Source organism: Dreissena polymorpha, chromosome 1 (assembly GCF_020536995.1).
Source record: "Dreissena polymorpha isolate Duluth1 chromosome 1, UMN_Dpol_1.0, whole genome shotgun sequence".
Taxonomy (NCBI): Eukaryota; Metazoa; Mollusca; class Bivalvia; order Myida; family Dreissenidae; genus Dreissena; species Dreissena polymorpha.
The window spans coordinates 194,354,297-194,376,733 of NC_068355.1; the positions used below are offsets into that span (position 1 = coordinate 194,354,297).

The 22,437-nt window shown below is 33.8% G+C and overlaps 1 long non-coding RNA gene across 5 annotated transcripts; it reads right to left on the reverse strand.

Annotated features, from left to right (window-relative positions):
• Nucleotides 1–586: 586 nt before the first annotated feature.
• Nucleotides 587–15,124, reverse strand: LOC127864431 (uncharacterized). 5 transcript variants are annotated; one of them, XR_008041926.1, is made up of 10 exons: nt 15,024–15,094; nt 14,822–14,854; nt 13,550–14,626; nt 13,036–13,096; nt 9,788–9,967; nt 8,538–8,621; nt 6,768–6,888; nt 5,675–5,761; nt 1,585–1,667; nt 587–727 (listed from the first exon to the last, which is right to left on the reverse strand). It is a non-coding gene; the product is annotated as an uncharacterized LOC127864431 (long non-coding RNA). The 5 variants fall into 5 exon arrangements; XR_008041923.1 differs by having other exon boundaries at nt 9,788–9,970; nt 15,024–15,092; XR_008041924.1 differs by lacking the exon at nt 14,822–14,854 and having other exon boundaries at nt 9,788–9,970; nt 15,024–15,124.
• Between the last annotated feature and the right edge of the window lie 7,313 nt (nt 15,125–22,437).

The window sequence follows — 22,437 nt, forward strand, 5'->3', positions numbered from 1 at the left end:
AGTGGTTTATCTTTTCATCCATTTGTGTAATTTTTGTGGACGTTTGCGGGTACAATACGTGCGTGTATTTTCGTATAGAATAATGGCACAGGCACAGTTACTGTTTTCTGAAGATACACTATCTTATTTTAAGCAATATGGTTTTGAAAACATAACCTGGTCACCGGTGTGTAAAGAAATAAGTTGTACACTTGACAATAACTTTACCCTAGTTTTGAAAAAGAGACGATCTCGAGTAAAACTGGTTTTTAAAAAAGGAAAAAACAAGTTGATTTTACCAACGACAATGTTTGAAACGATGTGTAGTTTAAAAGAAAGTGTTGAACTACTGATTTCATTTTTAGCGGGACAGTCACCATGAATGCATTTCAAGAACTCGAGTTCAAATTTGAACACCTCACATTTTATGAAGATAGACTTAAACATTTGATCTATGGTCACCTCAAATTCAACCGAACAAGTTTCAGTTATCATCAGCTGGCTTTTATTACACAGGTAAAAACGATACAGTAGAATGTTTTTCGTGTGCAGTACGATTACACCAATGGGGGAAAGAAGATGATCCGTTGGAAGAACACAAACAGCATTCACCAAAATGTTTATTTTTAAAAATAATTGGAGAATTAAAAACCAACAAATCAATTGAATCTTCGTGGAATCCATGGAAACCATCGGTTCACTCAGACATGCTTCAAAATGGCGGCGTGCATTTTGGCGGTTGCGTGATCTGAAAAATTTGAAAACAAAATTCGTTAGATATAAAGCTATATAAAGAAATCCTCAAGTACTGTGTTTCATTCCCACTTCAACAAGTGACAGAAGCACATAGTGAATATGGCTTGTTCATCATCTCAAGATTTTAAGCTCAGTTGTAAAGATGGACATAGTGTTTTATCATTAAACAATGAAATGGGGAAAGAAGAGAATAACATGACTGAGGGGGTGGAATTTTCATCACCCCCTCAATTAGACATCTCAACTTCAGCGAGTGTCATGATGATGCGTTCCTACTTTGACTTTTTATACGCAAAAGCTTTATGTGAAGTCAAAACAATGACTGTTCGAAAGAACTGTTATGGTTGTCAAACCAATCACCCTTCACAGAAAGAACATGACTGCCTCATGATATGTGATGATGAGGAGTATCAACTTGAGTTTTATTTCGAGGATATGCTGAAAGAAGTCGATGAAAATGCCATAATACGTTCTTGGGAAGAAATGATGGCCATTTCGAATATTACCCCAGAGATGGTTTTCCTTCACAAACGATTTATAGAGAGCAAAGACTTTCTAGCCATAATGAAAACGGATCAATGGAAAGCCAAGATGAAAAAAATGGTGCTTACAATTACACAAATAGAAGACAGATTGTTTCGCTGTAACTGATTTAAAAACACAGTAATTCAACGTTATTATTCAGTCAAGGATTGATCTTCTAGTAGAAATGGAGTGTTCAGATAATATTGATGGGAATGTATCTTTTGTGTATGATGTAAACAATGTAAATATACAGAACGAACTTTTACAAAAAGCAAAAAACGTGAAGTGTAGAACTGTCATGATGAAAAGGATAACTTTACTTACACTTGTTGCTGCTGGTATTATCCCCGGGTATGTTCTTCTAGGCCATGATGTCGTTCAATGCACTCCACAGCAATGGAAGCCTTCTGAAATGAATACAACACCATTGGTTTTATTGTATCGAACGGAACAATTTTCGTTAGAAAATAATGTGTTTTTGTCATTTTGTAAAATAAGCAACCAAACATATATAGACATACGACATTTTGCAAACGGAAATGCTACAGATTTTGGTGTAACCCTTAATATTTCTCAATGTAATACTTTGAAAAGATTGTTACCTTAAATTGTTGACATGTTTTGTAAATGTTTGATATTTTGTAATGTTATTATGTTTATAATATTAACTTTGTATAGTATAAGGGAACATACTGTTTTATTTGATTGCTAATGTAAGGGGGAATACTCCTCCAGTCTTGTTGAATGTAGGGGGGGGGCAATTGAGAGAGTTGAAAAGCACATGTTTGTAAACAAAAGAAATATCAGAAAACTCATCAGTGTTTTATCACATTTAACAAATAAAATTATGTACTGAACATGTTTTGTAATGAGATCACTATGTGTATAAAATAAATATTTTATATGCATTGAAGTATTCGTGTTGTTCATTGTTAAAGTTGTTTTCGAATAGTGCACACTGTCAATGTTTATAAATAAACAAGCAATATTGATTAACCATGGATAAATTACAAAAGGAGCGTATTCTTTCAGAATACTATTTTAATGCTAAGCAACCTGGCAGTTATGTAGGTGCTGTGAAATTACAACACATATTGAGAAAAAAATACCCAGGAGAGTTTACTTTGAATTTCATCAACAAGTGGTTGAATAATCAAGATTCCTATGCGTTGCAAAAACAAGTGAGACATTCTTATAAAACACCACCTGTACAAGTAGCAGGTCTAAATGACCAAGCTGATATGGACCTTATGTCAGTGGAAAACATTTCAAAGCATAACGATGGAGTTAAGTTTTTACTCATAGTGATAGACATATTTTCCCGTTTTTTACTGGTTCGAGCACTTAGGAATAAAAAAACACAAACCGTTTTATCAGCCATAAAAGATGTTTTACATCACAGAAAATTCAACAAAATACGAACAGATAAGGCGTAACAAAAATAATTGTTTGTTTCCGGTGGCCCGACCCTACCTAATTTTTTGGCGCCGGTCCTAATCTTTTTTGAGCCCAAAATTCGAAAAAAATCGGACCGCGTATTTTTCGGCGACGGTCAATAAACTTGTCAAACTTGTCTACGTTATCCGCATATCATTTTTATTGTTATTGAAGCGCACGTGGTAGCTGGCCAATCAGCAATGAGTTTGCTCACACATGATATTGGGTCATTCATGCGCAGACACTGTACACTTGGAATACACAGTCAGTTGATCTTGTCGTCTGCCAACAATATAGCGGCCGATGGCAAACGTCGTATTTAAAGATTTGCAAATCAAAAGAAGCGTACCAATAAATAAATTATTTATAAGCTGATTACTTAACACCTTTCTCCCGACTATCGATCTGAATTAAAGGATGATAATTAAATAATTAGTTCTATTTCGACGATGTTACACCTTTTTGCCGATTATCGTTTGAAATTAAAAGGTGATAATTAAGTTGTTTTTTACCCATAAAAATGCTATTGTAAAGCAATATGGCAACCATATTGTATATTTGCTAGGTTTTGCAATGTCTGCAGTCAAACGATATGCACATTTTAATTAATGTGGCAAACGCGTACAATTTTTCGGACTGTCGTTTTCGTATACATTATTTTTCGTCGATTATAATTTATTTTCGAAGTTCTTTATAGAAGAAATAGAATGACGAATGCACATGCGGTGATACGGACGGTGTGGTTTATAATATTTTAAATTGTATTCACCTGAAAATACAATTGAAAAGACTATAAAAAAGAACAATTAGTAAAGGCTCTGGATGGGTTGGTGGATCTGCCCTTTATTCCTGTTGGATTCCTGCGGCTGCGGTTCCAAGACCCCCGGCCTAATTTTCAGGATTTCAAATTTGGAACAATCGACACCCCTATTAAATGTTCATCTATAAAATAACTTATGTTTGTACTTTGACAAGTACCATACTAATTATTTGTATATTGAAAAATGTATGTTACATTATGATATGTGATATGCCCTTGTTGTCATTAAAAGAATATAAACAAGTTGATAGTAAATGTATATATAATTATTTCAAAACCAGTTTTCGCGCAGTGAAAAACAAAAACCTGGTCGGCTCAAAGAAATTTTGGGACAGCGCTAGCCCTGGTAGATAGACCTCACGACACCAGTACATAATATAATCTAAAAATGTGGTCCTTTGGAAGCATAAACTGCATCCAAGAAATATAATAGCACACCCAGTTTGATTGGGTCTGTTTCATGGTGATAATGTTACATGCGACACCACTGGCGTCCCCCAAGCATGGCTTTTGGGCTATTTAATATATTATAAATTATAAATAATATAGTATATACTCCATGATTCCAAAGGAACGGAAAGTATAACAACACTGAATCCCTATAGACACTGAGGGTCAAGCTTACTGCGACTTTAGTAATGCCTTTTATTGGTAATAAAATGGACTATTAAAGCCGCTGCCAGAAGTCAACATTAAACTCGGAAATAAGGAAAGCAACAAATGCAAAATTAATGAACAGCAAGTTTTTATTTCATTAAAGCATTTAAATAAAGCCATATTGCATTACATACATCATCAAAGTTATTGTACATGCAGTTATACACAAAAAAATGAGAAGAAGATGCACCATGTACGACATTTTCTAAAAAAAAATATTTTTAAAAATAAAATTATTTGCCTACCTACCTACCCTAATTTTTTAGGCCATGTCAGTGGAAACAAACATATTTTTTTGTTAGGCCTAAGGGATCAGAATTTATTAACCAAGATATAAAGAAGTTCATGAAGAAACAGAATATTTATCTTTTTAACACTCATAGCAATAAAAAAGCAAATTATGCCGAAAGGGTTATTAGAACATTAAGAAGTATGATGTTTAGAATGTTACGATATTATCGTAATTATAGGTATATTGAACATTTGCAAGACATTGTGAATAGTTATAACAGTAACCCCCATCGTAGCTTATTTGGTTTGTCACCTCATGAAATTACGAAAGGGAATGAGACTCGACTTTGGAAAAAACTGTATTTGAAAGCAAAACAATTTCCAAAAAAACCACCATCATTTAAGTTTAAAATTGGTGATTTAATTCGATTAAGTTACACCAAACACCCCTTTAGACGTGCCTATCAACAGCAATACACTACTGAAGTGTTTAAAATTAAAAGCAGAATGTTTAAACAAGGTATACCAATGTATAAAATCATTGACTTAAATAATGAGCCCATTGAAGGATATGTTAAAGAACAAGAAATGATTCTTGTAGATAAAAATGAAGAGAGTTTATGGTATATTGAAAAAATCTTAAAAAAGAGAAGAGTTAAGGGAAAATTGCAATATTTTGTTCGTTGGGAAGGTTTTCCAAAATCATTTGATAGTTGGATTGATGCATCTCAAGTACAAGAAAAATAATTAAAAATGGATCAATACATGTTCGTGAGAGACAGTGAAAGTAACCACATTTTTACAGACAATACACCCTATAAATTTAAAATCCAGTTGACACGTCCACTAAGGTTTGAAGGTCACTGGAAAATAGCTTTATGTGAAATAAGTTTACTACAGTCACAAAGTAGTTTAAAAAAGACAGATATTGATGATGATACTTTATTTATTTATTGTGATTTATGTAAAGACAGTATAGTCGATGGTGGAGAACAGGCACTATTGAGACGAGTAGATAAAAGTGATCAAAGAAAAAGGTGGATATATGTGTTTGAATCACCATTTTATCTATCATTAAACAAGTCAGAATTTCAAGAAATAGAGTTCACTATAAAAACTGTTAATGGAGAGTATGCCTCATTCATAACTTCACCAACGCACCTCACACTTCATTTTAGACGTTATCCATTTTATTCGTGAAAATGAATCAATCTAGACTGTATGTTCCTAATCCACAAAAATGGATTGACTATTTTAAATACAACAAACCTCAGGTAGGAAAGGGATTTGTAACCTCACAAAAGTCTGCTCCAGAAAGTAGTGTCAGCATCAACTCAGTTTCTCCATCAGAACAGACTGTAAATCAAGCAAAAAGTGAACTGAAACGAGATGGTATAAAAGCATCTGAAGTATCATCTCTTGCTCAAAAGTTAGTTAAGCCTTTGGAGGAAACACAGATAGTTAACAGAAAAGGATTACAACCTAAGGAAACAAGAAAAACGGTATTAACTACAACTAAAAAAACAAGAAAAAACAATACAAAAGGATATAATGCTGTAAAAAAACATAAAGAGAAGACAAGAAAAGGTTTGAAAATAATAGAACATAAATACCCTAAAACGGATAGAAAATTACAGAAACATATTTCAACGTGGGACATATTTGGTAATTAAAAATGTCGTATTTCATGCAAGAGGCATTTTCTGAGGGTATTCCTAACGAATTGTTACTGTTTGATTTACCACCAACACAAGTGGCAGTCAATGATGTCTATTATCAAGAGATTCGACCAATATCTCAAGTATCGGATGACACGCCAATAGAGTTTCAAGTTAGTGGACAAAATTCGATGGACTATCTTGATCTTCAAGGCACTCAGTTGTGTGTGAAATTAAAAGTAATTAATTCAGATGGTAGTAACATAACCAGTGCAAAGATTGGACCTGTAAATTTGTTTTTGCAGGCCTTATTTTCAGCTACTGAAGTAACATTACAAAACAAAGCTGTAATATCATCTAATTACAATCCATATACAGCAATGTTTCATGCTTTATTATACAATGGGCAAGACACTGTATTTTCACAATTATCTTCTCAGTTGTTTATAAAAGACGATAGTGACCAACCTGGACACTGTGATCCCACTGGAGCAAACAAAGGGTTGTATGAACGAACAAAACACATTACAGGATCCAAAACTTTAGAGTTACAGGGGCCAATATATCATAGTTTATTTACTATTCAACGATTCTTGTTAAATCAAGTTGATGTGAAACTAAAATTGTATCGTAGCTCACCAGCATTTTGTTTATCCTCTGGAGAGGATGCTCCAAGCTTTAAAGTAAGAATCATAGATATTTACCTTCTAGCAAAGAAAGTCAGGGTCAATCCAGCTATCATCGTTGCCCATTCTGAGATGTTGAAAAGTAGTACAGCCAAGTACCCATTCAATCGACTTGAGTGTCGCTCTCAAACCATTGCAGCTGGAAGTACAGTGTTTACATGGGACAATTTATTTCAAGGACAAAAACCAAACACAATCATTATTGCATTTGTAAAATCAACTGCAGTTTCGGGTGATTACAAATCAAATCCATTTCATTTCTTAAACTGTGATATTAAAAGCATTTGTCTGTACGCTGATGGGATTCCAGTGTGGGGTAATCCATTAAAATTTAATTTTAATACATTAGAAGGTCAGAGTTTTATGAGAGCGTACACAAATATGTTTTTAACCAACGGGTTGTGGAATAAAAATGGTGGTATCAATATAAATAGAGAGGACTTTGCAAATACATCTACTTTGTTCACATTTCAGTTGGAACCAAAATTCGCAAATGACAGCATGTTTCTATCTCTAATAAAAACAGGACATGTGCGATTAGAGGTTCAGTTTGGGACAGCTTTACCAAGTGCAACGAGTTGTATAGTGTACAGCAGTTCACCAGGTTTTTTCCAAATTAATGCTCAAAGAGACATTATTTCAGAATGAATACATCACAACTGCTGTGTTGTATAAACTGTAGCCCAGTGTTAAAAACATCTATTTTGGGTGTATTTGCTGCTGACCAACTACCAAAAGACTTGAGATTTCCATGTGGATTTATTGCAAATACTGATGATCATTTGAATGACGGGAGACATTGGTGTAGTTTTTACTCTCCAAATTCAACAACAATTGAATATTTTGATAGTTTTGGTAAATCTATTGACTATTTTAATACTTATTTTAGTAAATATACATCTGTTTTTGATAACATTGTTGTTAATTTTAAACAGTTGCAAAGTGATTATAGTGATTTGTGTGGAATGTATTGTTTGTTTTTCTTATTACAACGTATAAATGGTGTATCTTTTCATGATATAGTATACAGCTTTTCAAATGATTCTGATTATAATGATTCAGTTGTATATAGTTGTATTAGTAATATGTTTCCATATTGTGTAAACAGTGTAAATGTAAATAAACAAATATGTAGACCTTTAATAAAATGTATCTAAAGTTATTTAAATGTGGTTGGTTTTATTTTTTAATTAGTATGTTACATGTGAACCTTCAATACACACATTATGATGGATACACTCATTAAATTTGAATGCCCTGCAACTTGCATTATTGCCGGATCAAGTGGTAGCGGAAAGTCAACATTTCTTTTGAATGTGTTTAAAAATGCGCAATTCATGTTCACGGAGATTCCAAAAAAGATCATTTATTGCTATTCGACTAATCAACCCTTATTTGATAATATGAAAAAGCAAATAGAAACAATTGAATTTCATGAGGGCTTACCAAGCAAAGAAGACATGGATGTGTGGTCAATGGAATCTGACCTCAAAATTTTAGTCATTGATGATTTAGCTCAAAAAGCATCTGAAAGTGTGGATATGGTCAACTTATTCACCATCTACAGTCACCATAGAAATTTTTCTGTATTTTTCGTGGTTCAGAATCTTTTTACAGGTGGAAAATATTTTCGCACTATAAGTTTAAATAGCCACTATTTTGTATTGTTTAACAATCAACGAGATCAATTACAAATACAAACATTGGCAAAACAAATGTTCCCTGGTGAAACAAATTACTTTATGGATGCATACAGGAAAGCTACAAATAAAAAATATAGTTACTTACTGGTTGATATAAGTCCACATTCAAATCAGTTATATAAACTACGAACAGAGATATTCCCTCATCAAACTTTGATTGTGTTCCGACCTGAAAAGGAAAATTATGGCAGATAAGCTACAAAAAGAAAAATACTTCTTATTTTTTCTTTTAAACACAAGTGAATACCAACAAAAAATACTTATTAAACACTTAACAAAACCTCAAATGAATGTTATTATAGAGGTGGTTTACAATGCACTTTTAGGAAATTTAATCATACCTAATGAGAATAAAAAGAGGATGAAAAGATATAGGCATGTCTTTCGCAAGCTGATTTCCAAAGGTATATCACAGAAGAGAAGGAGAGCAATTATTTTAAAATATTTTAAGCAAATTATAGCACTCATAAAACCTTGTGAAACATGGCTCAGGAATTAGTGTTGATACCTAAATCAAAGTATGAACATTTGCTATTTAAAACCAGAATGGAATGTGGTAATGGATTAAACAAAAATAAAGAACAACCATCAGAAACAACAGAAAAAAGAGACATGTCTTCAGTTCAAATTGGTGGTAATTCAAAAAGAAAACTTACTGTTAAACAAACTTTTGTTGATATTGGAGCAAAATCTATTTTAAAAAAAGCATCAAACAGTAGAAAAATTACTAAGTTTTTAGAAAAAAGGCAAAAAACTGAAATAAATAAGAAAAAAGCAGAAAGTAAAAGGTAATCACACGAAAAAAATAAAATGGATTTCTTATAATGTATGAAAATCAACTGCTAACTTTTAATTTTAAATGTATGTTTCCCGCTAAAATTTGAATTTTTTTTTTTTCACCAAAAATTTGGCGGACTTTCTTCAGCAATAAATTGGCGGACTTTCTTCAACAATAAAAAGTGATCACAGTCTCCACTTTCTCAGTTTGAGAAAAAATCTTCAGAATGGAAGACATAAATTTTGATGACTTAAACAATGTGTTTCCAGATGAAAGTTTAGAATTTCAAGAAGAATTAAATACTTTGAAAAGAAAATTAAATTGTGATGTGTGTATCAACACAGAAAAACGACAAAAACAGGAATTTAAATGTGAAATTTGTGAAAAAGTTTACAATGTGAAAAGTAGTCTTAATAGACATATATTAACTCACAATACATTTGTCACTTGTGAATACTGTGATTGTAAATTTAGAAGAAAAGACTACCTTCAAAAACATAAAAAAAGAAAACATCAGAATGGTGGTAATGAAAAAGGAACAATATCTAAGGACTTACTCTCTCAAAAAAATTCTTCACTGATCGATAATGACCACCGCTATGCAATGCGAGAAGACCAGAGTGCTGCAGGTGCCTCTTCACTGATCGATAATGACCACCACTATGCAATGCGAGAAGACCAGAGTGCTGCAGGTGCCTCTTCTTTGGAAGCTGCTTCCACACCGCCATCATTGAACTCTGCTATAAATGATGCAGTACAGGATTTCACACTACTTCCGAATAATCATGAACAGTATGATTTATTAACATTTTTTGCAAATGCAGATAAGCAAATTCAACATATTTTAAAACTACGACTCCAAAAAGAATCAATCAAGTGGTATTTATCTATTCAAGTGGAACTAATGAAAGATGGACAAAATGGAGAAACTGTAGTTTTTCCATATTTTGTTAGTTGGACTTACACTAGTTTAAACATAGAGACATTTGATTTGGAAAATCTATCTGAGGCATTTCTTAAAATGTTTGAAAGTTTTGAAAAGTATGTAAGAGAAAGCTCTGGGTGGGTGTTAAAGAAAGTATTGAAATTAATCATCCACACCGTAAACTTTTCACCATTAAATGGATCTAGTTTCATGGATTTACCCAAAAATATACAGCGTTTACAGTCTTTGTTAAACATTAGAAATGTGGATCAAAAATGTTTTTTATGGTGCTGTCTCGCTTCCATACATCCCTTGAATTGTCCTTTGGTGAGTACTTATCAGCCATTTGAAAATGAATTAAATATGTCAAATATGAATTATCCATTATCCATTGATCAAATTACTAAATTTGAAAAACAGAACCCATCAATATCTGTCAATGTTTTTGCATATGAGGATAATGATGTTTTACCATTACGTATTACAAAATGTAAGCACAGACAGCATCACATTAATTTGTTGTTAATGCAATCAGAAACTAATACCCACTATGTTCTCATTAAGGACATAAATAGATTTTTAAAATATTTCAGAAAAGGAAAAGCCTTATTGTATTTTTGTCAATATTGTCTTCATGGGTTCAAAAATGAGACTTTATTAAAAGATCAGTATTGTCAGGTTCATGATGCCCAAAAAATTGAATTACCATCAGGAGATGACAGTTTTCTTGAGTTTAAAGACTATGAAAAAACTTTGCGCATTCCTTATGTCATTTATGCGGATTTTGAAACCCTTAATAAACCTTTAGATGTAGACAATGAATTAAGTTGTACTTTAAAAAAACAGCTGTTGGAACCCTGCTCTTTTGGGTATAAAGTGGTATGCACTGACCTAATTACACTAAGGATACAGTTGTGTATCGAGGTTTTGATGCTTCTAAAAAACTTTTAGAATGTTTATTGCATGAAGCTGAAGAGATAAATAAGCATTTAAAAAACATTAAACTACTGAACTTGACAGATTATGAAGAAAGAATGTTTCAAATGTCTAAACAATGTTGTTTATGCAAAAAAGTATTCATAGATGAAGAGAAAAAGGCACGACATCATAATCATACCACTGGAGCATTTATAGGTGCCACACATATGAACTGTAACTTGCAATGTAAACAGGTTAACTTTGTCCCCGTTATCTTCCATAATTTGAAAAACTTTGATGATCATTTGTTATGTCAAAGCGTTGGATCATTTAAAGATTACAAATTAAAATGCATTCCACAAACCATGGAAAGGATATATGTTTCAGTGTGGGAAAACTAAGATTTATTGATTCTTTTGGATTTTTAACAGGCTTTTTCCGCTCCATTTTGGGAAAACGCCACACTGGAATTTTGGGAATTTCGCGTCGTGAAAACCCCCATTTTGGGAAAAAAATTAATCGCAAAATTGGCTCAATTGGGAAAAATTATCGCATGTAAATTATTTAAAACAGTGTTTCTTATATTTCAAAGAAGCTGTTAACTGGTAAATAACGACTATTTTGATAACTTATTATTAAAATTTTACAAAATATTATGAACATGTGTGATTAGTGCAGGTTTTTTAATCTGAATTTGGGGAAAAGGCTTTGCCTTTTTGAGGTGAAAAAAATCGCGGGAAGCGCCGGATCTTGAGGAAAAAAAGGAAAGTCTTAAATAATCATTAACATATTTTACAGTTCTTAAAACAAATTCAAGGCAACAGATAATTTAATTATGCAATACTTTCTATTTTCTACACCAGATCAGGTCAACTTATATATTTAAAGGATAAAAAAAAAAAAAAAAAAAAATTTTTTTTTTTTTTTTTTTTTTAATTGGGAATTTTTTTTTCAATTGGGAAAAAAACAACCAGATTTGCATTGGGAATGGGGCCGAATTTCGGACCCGTGGCATAGGGCGGAAAAAGCCTGTTTAAACACATCATTAGAAGGTCTTGTAGATAATCTATCTCAAGAAAGTGTACAGCCATTTAAACATTTCCATAGTGAAATACATGAACATACAAATCTATTGTTAAGAAAAGGTGTTTATCCCTATGAGTACATGACCTCATGGGAAAAGTTTGATGAATCTCAACTTCCATCAATTGACAAATTTTATTCATCACTAACAAGTGATAACATTTCTCAGGATGATTATAACCATGCCAAACAAGTGTTCAAAGTCCACAATTTAAACAATTTGGGCGAATACCATGATCTTTACCTAAAAACAGATGTTTTGCTCTTAGCTGATGTTTTTGAGAATTTTCGTGACACATCTCAAAATTGTTATGATCTTGACCCATGTCATTTTTATACAAGTCCTGGACTTAGTTGGCAAGCTATGTTAAAAATTACCGGTGTGACATTAGAACTGATGACAGACATAAATCAGGTTCTGTTTATTGAAAAGGGCATTCGTGGAGGTATTAGTCAAATTTCAAATAGATATAAAAAAGCAAACAACCCCTATTTAGATGATTATGACCCTTCTGAACCAACATCTTATCTTGCTTATTTCGATGTGAATAACTTGTATGGTTACAGCATGTCACAAAAGTTACCTGTCGGATTCTTTAGTTTTTTAAATCAAGAAGAAATTGATTGTTTTAATGTACAAACAATACCAGAGGATGGATCCAAGGGATATATTTTGGAAGTTGACCTTGAATACCCTAAAGAATTACATGATAGTCATAATGACTTTTGTCTTGCTCCAGAACGAAAGTTTATACCCAATGAGAAATTGTCACCTTATGCACAAAAAATATTAACAAAATTAAATCCAAAATCAAAACACCAAAGTTTAAATGTAAATGATCAACTACCACCCAGAGCAAAAGTTCAAAAATTACTTACCACTCTAGAAGACAAGAAAGACTACGTACTCCATTATCGAAACCTGCAACTCTATCTCCAGCTGGGAATGAAATTGAAAAAAATTCATAGAATATTAGAATTCCAACAAGATGATTTCATGGCTAAATATGTACAACTCAACACACAGCTGAGACAGCAAGCCAAATCAAGCTTCGAACAGAACTTCTACAAACTCATGAATAATTCAGTATTTGGTATGTATATTTTAGTTCTTAACTTAAAACAATACAATGGTTTAAGCTTAAAAGAAAAAAAAAAGTGTTTTGATTACCTTTTTGTTTTCAGTCAGTAGATTTTCTTCGATTTTTTTTTTTTCAAAGAGTACTATCATAATAGCAAACAGTTTGGATCCGGATGAGACGCCACATCCTGTGGTGTCTCATCTGGATCCAGACTGTTTTTAAAGGTCTTTAAAATTCGGTTCCAGCACTGGAAGAGTTAAAAGTACAATAATCATACACATCCTCCTTTAATGAGTTAACAATGTATTTACCATAAATAACAGTTATTAAAGTTTCAGAAGATTTGTTGATGTTAATTTTCAACAAGATGGTCGTCGATGAAATGAACCCCCATGTTAATAATTTATAGGAAAGAGATTTAAGTAACCGAAATAGAATTTTAGTACTAATGAGCTGAAAGTAAATAGGATAGCATACAGCGATTGCATAAAAATCGATACATGTATTTCAACAATAATAGAAAAAATAATAATACATACTTCTTATTATATTTCAGGTAAAACAATGGAAAATCTTCGAAAGCATCGTTCAGTAGAGTTGGTCCACACAGAAAAAAGATTGAAGAAGGTCGCTGCAAAATCAACCTATAAACTCCATAGAATTTTCTGTGAAGATCTTGTTGGAGTAGAATTAAATCGTCTTAAATTGAAACTTAATAAACCCATATATATTGGAATGACTGTTTTAGATTTATCAAAATATACTATGTATGACTTCTATTATAACCATTTGAAACGACTTTATGGTTCAAAAGTGCAGTTACAAATGACTGATACCGATTCGTTTTTGTTTTATTGTGAAACAAATGATTTGTTTAATGACATGTATGCATATGCCCATTTGTTTGATACTTCTGATTTCCCTAAAGATCATTATCTTTTCAGTAATGTAAATAAAAAGGTAATGGGTAAAATGAAAAGTGAAACAATAAACAAAAGTATATCGGAATATTGTGGTTTGCGATCAAAAATGTATGCATATATTTGTGATAACAAAGAAGACAAAAGAGCGAAAGGAATTTCAAAACATGTTGTTAAAAAAGAATTAAGATTACAACATTATAAAAATGTGTTATTTGAAGAGTCCTCGCTATTATCAAAAATGCATTCATTCAGAAGTCACAATCATAAAATTTTTCTTGAGAAAATCACTAAAATAGGTTTATCCTGTTTTGATGATAAACGATATCTTCTAGATGATGGAATCGCTAGTTATGCATATGGTCACTACAAAATGCAACAAACATAATACATGTATTATTTATTAATTAATATTGACATGAAAATTGACATGAAAATTGTTCCTTCTGTCTATTTTCATTGTAGAATCTGTAAATAAACATAGACTTTAAATAATATCAGTTATTGCTTTATATAATATCAGTTATTGCCATGACTTTGTTGTGATTTGGTGGATATAATCATCTGCTGTATTTTACTATATCAGCAATAAACTATGTTTCTAAATTTGTTATTTAAGTAGTTTTTATTATAGCAGAAAAATGTATAAATGTAAACACTTACCGCATATGCATAAAACATCTCTGCAGATTCATCCTAAATTAATTATACAAAAAAACCATTATATATATATATATATATATATATATATATATATATATATATATATATATATATATATATATATATATATATCAAGTTTATATAGAGAAAACCTTCGATTTGATATAAAGAAAACCTTCGATTTGAAAAGCAAAACACTTACATCCGAAATCAACTCGAAGTGCGATTGTTCTGTAGACGCACTAGCTTCGACAGGTGTTGGCGCTGGAGGGGGCGGCGGCGCTGGTGATGATGGTGGTGCTGGTGCTGGTGCTGGTGCTGGTGCTGGTGCTGGTGTCGATGATGAGTCCTAAAATTAGAATAAACACAATGTTCATGTTAAATATTAAACTTGTAATATGAATTTATTTTATTTTATTTAAACAAAATACAAGAAAGAACCAATATATATATACTTATATATATAACTTACCCCATGCCACATGGTATTATATGCCTGTATGTGGGGTACTAACCCCATTAATCCCTCCACTTCGCTAATGCTTAAAGAAACAAATTTATTCCTTTTATAATCCGCAATGTGTACATACGTAACTCCCCTAAAGGGGGTTACAGATACAGCTTTATTTTGGCTTAAGGCCGTTGAGGCCTTCACCACTTCACCGCATGTATTGCGTTTTTCTGAAAACATGTTTATGGGATTGAAATGAGAATAACCGTTTTATTTATATCAATGTTCATACAAGTCTTTTCCTCAACTACTCATAGAGGGGGTGTATTGTACATAGTTGAAACTCCTCCCCCACGCCATTGTTTTAAACCAGACGCGATATTTTCAACCACTCAACACATGATTTCTACAAGCAGGGATTTAAAGTTTAGGTTATTTAGATATAGTTGATAGATTTGGACGTATAAATAGGAGCGCTTGAAATTGATTGACACTTTACATGTTTTGTTATTTTACAAAGTACACCATTGGTTCTATCAATACACTTTATAATCATGTTTTACACACCTAATTCAAAACAGTTTTACAAATAGGTGTATTCACTACCTACACCCCAATACACTTGAAATAATAGTAAGACCATTTGCAAATAAAGTATACTTTTGAGTACAATGAACTAAAATAATTGGGGAACCAGCGATTGTTACCCTTAATGCTATTATTTGCGTTGAGTTAAATAAATTAACAATCGTCTGATAACGTAGATCTTGTTTGCGCGCAATTTAAATCTTTATTGCGCGCGAAGCATTAAACATGTTAAAATGTCTTTACTCACAACAATTATTTTAATCGCATTAAGCTGCAATTATAACGATAATGAAAGTGTAGGTGAATGCCATGGGTATGGTGGTAGGCTGTATTATCTGCGGAACCGAAACGTAGTCCGTGTCCAGGTTAATGGATATCTCTCGGGTTTGAACCTGAGAGAGGCACCCAATATCAAGATAATTAAAACGGATCAGTCATTCAGCTGCCGACAGATTCATGACAACATGAACAGTATACAACTCTACACCCCCAAGGACACATTATTATGTGCGGTAAGTTATAGATCTAGCAGCTGTTTGTGTGTTATTTTATCAAAAATCTTAGATCTACTGTATATAATTCCATAATAAATTATAACTAATCTCCCTTAATTCTGTCTTCATTTTAAACACAAAATTCCATTTAAAAAAATAAATAATGATTGTTATCTAAAGAATCTTAAATGATTGCTGTTGAAATGGTTATTATTGACAGGTACTTATACATATATATTACTTATAAGTTCAATTAAAGCTCTCCTCGAGTCCATTATAAGTTAGGTAAGAAAGTGTGTATAATATTACGTTTATATTTGTTACAGCCCTTTACGACAACGAAAGCACCAACGACAACGGAAGCACCAACGACAACGCAGGCACCAACGACAACGCAGGCACAATCAGCAACTGAGGCACTTAGTAAGGCCTCAAGCACCACAACTCTGCCTCCTACAAGCTTTGTATCATCTGGTAAAGTCATTCATTTAATTATAAACAATTATTGTAAATTATATGCATGCACTTTATATTATCCAAATAATTGGTCATTATAAACAATTATTGTAAATTATATGCATACACTTTATATTATCCAAATAATTGGTCATTATTAGCATATCCAAACTGTTTTAATAATAAACATATTAATGTTGTTCAATAAAACTGCTAATAAATCAGTAATTTTTAAATAGTATGTTTAAAGCTATAAGTGTTAATGCTATAAAACCATGGGTTGCTCTGATTTAAACATGTCATGTTTTATTATTCTTTATAGATAGCATCACGAAAGTGGATACTCTGATTTAAACATGTCATGTTTAAATCAGAGCAACCCATGGTTTTCATAGCTATTGGTATAGCTTTAGTGGTAGGGTTGTTAATAGTTGTTGGAGTTGTGGTAGTTCGCCCCTCAAGAAGAATAAGAAGCAGAAATGTTGAGAACATAGAGATGTTCCCACTACCATCCTACCCACCGCCGAGGCCACCACCACCGTCGAGATCACCACCGCCACCACCGCCGCCGCCGCCACCACCAGCGCCAACACCACCACCACCACCGCCGCCGCCGCCACCACCAGCGCCAACACCACCGCCACCACCGCCGCCGCCGCCACCACCACCACCAGCGCCAACACCGCCACCACCACCAGCGCCAACACCACCAGCGCCAACACCACCGCCACCACCGCCGCCGCCACCACCACCACCAGCGCCAACACCGCCACCACCACCGCCACCACCGCCACCACCACCGCCACCACCACCATCATCACTAAGACGATCACTAAGACCTACAAAGATTGTTACAAAATTGAACTTGTAATAATCTTTGCAGGTCATCTGGACTGTCTTAGTGATGATGATGGTGGCAGTAAAGAAATGTTTTATTTTGTTTTTGTTGTTGTTGTTTTTTTTGTTGTTTTTTTTTTTTTTTTCCAGTTGTGATTTATTAATGTTTTTTCCAGTTGTGATTTACAAATGTTTATTATTTTATTGTTTCAGTAGTAATTTAGAAATAGTTATTTTGTTTGTGATGTTTTAATATTTGTAATGTTTTATTATTATGTTTTGTATTGTTTTACTATACTTCTTACATTCATGTTTTTTCAAAGTTTTACAAATGATAAATATTTATATATGTATCTTAATTGTTTTACATGTTTTGTTGTTTTAATAAATAAAGTTTTGGAGGGAAAACGCTTTTTTCATTAGTTGTACCAGTAAATGGACTTGGACTATGTGTGTGGTGAATTCCTTTACTGTTGGAGTTATGTTGAAGTCAAGCGTGGGATTCGTGTATTAACTAATTACTACTGACATTAAGCCAAGTAATGACTTTGGCAATTTAAGTATTTCCTGTGAAGTTATCTTTTTATTTCAACTGGTCTTGTGGTGATGTTATCAGAAAATAAATCCTTCTTACTACTTCTAATTAAATTAACTACCCTGAAATTAAAAACAAAAATAATAACTTAATGTATGACAAATCTAATCGGTCTTCCAGGCTTTTATCATAAAAAAACCCGCAACTATCTAAATTAAAGGTTATATTGACCTTTGTTTATAATTGAATAATTCTGTCGGAGCTTAGACACCCCTGTCAAATGCTATTTTGATAATCTCCACGCAATGAATTGTTGATTAGATAATATACTGTAATGAACTCCGCTTCACTTCTCTTTTGTACTTGAAATTACAAAAATGCGCTCAGTGAAAAGGGGGTTAGTGTAATGATACTTCAAACGCTGACTAACAGATTTAAAAGTCTCTTGGTTAAATTAACTACAAATTACACCCCATGATTGTGACGCTTAAGTATGTAAACCACTAGTCGGGTACATTTTGATTGCTGTATTTATTTTAGAGTAAAATGCTTTCATGTTTTTAACTCCTATTCACAATCACCATTATACCATTACTAATGCAATCAACAAACAACTCGTGAAGTTTATTGAGTAAAAGACGCGCGCTTATTTATACTAGCGGACTGGCTCGAAAAGAATAACCACTCGAAAATGCTTCGTTAAATTGATGTATAAGCACTGAACGTGTTTGCTGTTGTAAAATGTCTCTGATAAGCTTCTACGCATTGCACAGGCTAATCAATATACACAGGCTAATCTCATTTGATATGCATTTAGCCCCGTTTTCACTGAAAGCAGTCAATATGTACAGATTTCAATGATAAACACCAGACTGGCCAATCTCATTTTACTGGCTGTTAAACACTAAGTCATATTTATAAACCCTTTGCAAAGTGTAACAATACACAGCGATTCATCACGTTATGTTGAGGTATCAACGACAACTCTGCTAGGAGAATGGAATTTATCGTCTGCTACAACAGGCTTACCATACATAAGCCTTGCCACATACTGATTTACAAAATATGGTCTGTAAAATTAGACTTATCATATTTCAAACCAACAAAAGTAAAATCGTCAATATAGCGGCAATCATTCAAACCGCCAAAATGCTCGCTCATGAAATGTTAAACCGATAGTAGTAAAACAGCTAAAATGCTCACTTATCATATTTAAAACCGACACAAGTGAACTCGTCAATATAGCGGCAATTATTCGAACCGCCCGCTAAAATGCTCACGTATTATATTTCAAACCGACGGAGACCGTCAAGATGGCCGCAAAACCGCCAACATTCTTACTCATACGAAACCGCTAAAAACCGACGGAAGTGAAACCGTCAAGATGGCGTCAAACCGCCAACATTCTTACTCATACGAAACCGCTAAAAACCGACGGAAGTGAAACCGTCAAGATGGCGTCAAACCGCCAACATTCTTACTCATCATATATCAAACCGCCAAAAACCGACGGTTGTAAACCGCCAAGAAGACCGCCAAACCTATCAACCAATCAGAAGACCGATCTCACTCCATTTCAACCAATCAGAACGTTGGGATCTCAAAGATGGCGTCCAAGATGGCGACGAAATACCTACTTTCCTACTACTCATGTATCAGTATCGTTGTGGCAACACGCTTTAAATTTCCTTATATTCAATAAACACATATTTTTGAATCTGCAATTAACACTTAATGCACTGATTTGCAAATCGAGTCCGTCATGTATTCCGAATTGCTAAAACTTATTCCGAATCTTACTAATGTTAGTATTTTCTAAAATCAACATTGTAATAGTATTGAACAGGCTTTACCTTTTTGGTTGCTCATTCCACTTATATTGCAAGTCAAATTGATTGTATTGTGTTTTAACTGGCGTGGCACTTGTCTTGTACTTTGTTTGATAGTTGGATTGTCATGTACATTTCGCTTTCTAAAAAGGCACACACTTAGTTACGCGTTCTATTTTAAACTTTTAACTATCGTTTTGTTACCGGGAAATAGAAAGCGTTGTATTCCGTTTAAGGTATACTCTTGATACGTATTTAAAATGCACGTTTAAAAATTACACTGTATAAAAATACCATCAAATGCCTTAAATTACTGTGTTAAATATGTGAGAAAACAATCGCAGCAGTGTATTTCACCTTAGATATAATAACTTAAAACTAGCAATTCATCACATATAACATACTGCGTCAATTGCAAAGCAATATAAAATGTTAACTCCTGACCTCTAATGACAAAAAGATCTTCAATACGTTCGTACCAATGCGGAATTCATTCACAACAGTAATGTCTTGTAAAACCGTCTAACATAGGTATGAGCTGTGTTTTTTGTTTGAAAGTCAGAGCATAACATGTGCATAAACAAGTTAGTTTCCGAAAGGGGATTTACACTTTTTATCTTCAATATATTAATTATTATAGAAAACAAACGTCGGGAAATTAAGATACTCGTGATTTGTGTTTTATTTGAATGTTCATATGCGCAAATACGGTTAAATATCAGATAAAATATTATCCATGCATACCCAATCTCGTAAGTCAAGTAAATAAACGACGCATTTGTGAACGCGCTTCTTTCAATAACTTTTTTTCGACGTTTGCGATCTTGAAAAAAAACGAGGGAAGCATGCACACAGAAAAGCCTAAAGGGCGTATTCATTTACAATACATACACATATAAAGTGTCTACGCGGTAAAAAATACGCGCTTCTTCCTTACGAAAATAACAAAAGCGACGCCGTTTTGTTAGTCAGTTACAACTAACCTCACTTAAACGAAGTTAAGTCTCGAATACGCATGCCCTCCACCCCTGTTAAGTTACATATTATAACGACTGATAAGAAATAAATAAAGTAGCATCAAATAAACATGCCGTAATTGAAAATTAATTGAATGTTTTCGCCAGCAAACGTTTTAGTAATATCATACGAAAAAAATGTTTCCAATCATAATATACACAAACTTGGTATGACAATGCAGCCGCGACAAGCACAGCACAGTCTGCCGACGATGTAAAAAAATACACTGGCCTTTGCCGAATGTCGATGCCAGAGCTGGCTCGACATTCGTTTCAGCTCGAGATTCAGGACTTTTGCCGAATGTCGATGTCAGTGCTGGCTCGACATTCGCCCCAGATGGATATTCGGGAATAGTGTAGAATGTCGATGTCAGAGTTGGATCGGCATTCGCCCCAGCTCGATATTCGGGACTTTTGCACAATGTCGATGTCAGAGCTGGCTCGACATTCGCCCCAGCCCGATATACGGGACTTTTTCCTGATGTCGATGTCACAGCTAGCTCGACATTTGCCCCAGCTCGATATTCGGGACTAGTGCCGAATGTCGATGTCAGAGTAGGCACGACATTCACCCTAGTTCAATATTCGAGACTTTTGCCGATTGTTGATTCCAGAGCAGGCCCGACATTCACCCCAGATCGATATTAGGGATTTTTGCCGAATGTCGATGTCAGAGCTGGCTCGACATTCACCCCAGCTCGATATTCGGGACAATGGCCGAACGTCGATGTCAGGGCCGACTCGGCATTCGCACCAGTTCGATATTCGAGGCTTTTGCAGAATGTCGATGTCAGAGCTGGCTCCACATTCGCTTCAGCTCAATAATCGTGACAAGTACCGAATGTCGATGTCAGACCTGGCTCGACATTCGCCCCAGCTCTATATTCGGGACTTTTGCCGCATGTCGATGTCAAAACTAGCTCGTCATTCGTCCCAGCTCGATATTCGGGACTTTTGCCGAATGTCGGTGTCAGAGCTGGCTCGACATACGCCCCAGTTCGATATTCGAATGTCGAATGTCGATCGTCGATGGCAGTGCCAACTTCACGCAGCTCAAAGCGTAATAATCAGAATGGCACGTGTGACATACATGATCTACTGTTATTGTTTGAAAAAAAAAACAACACGACATGCTTGTTTAAAATGAACACACAATGAGGTTTTTCGGAGACAGCATAAAGCCATCAAAAGGTTCAAAAGCGCATGTCATTTTCGCTTATAGCTATACCAATAAAGCATTTGTTTCAGAAATACATTTTGGAAATATATTTATCTGTTAAAGATTTTGAATAGCCCTTCCACTCGTTCAATTTTTTTTTGTTTAAGTTTGGACCCGTCGTGTCGCGTTTTTTTTATATCTTTTCCGACTGTTTCGGCATCTGAACATACAACATCGTATACGATCTTTTC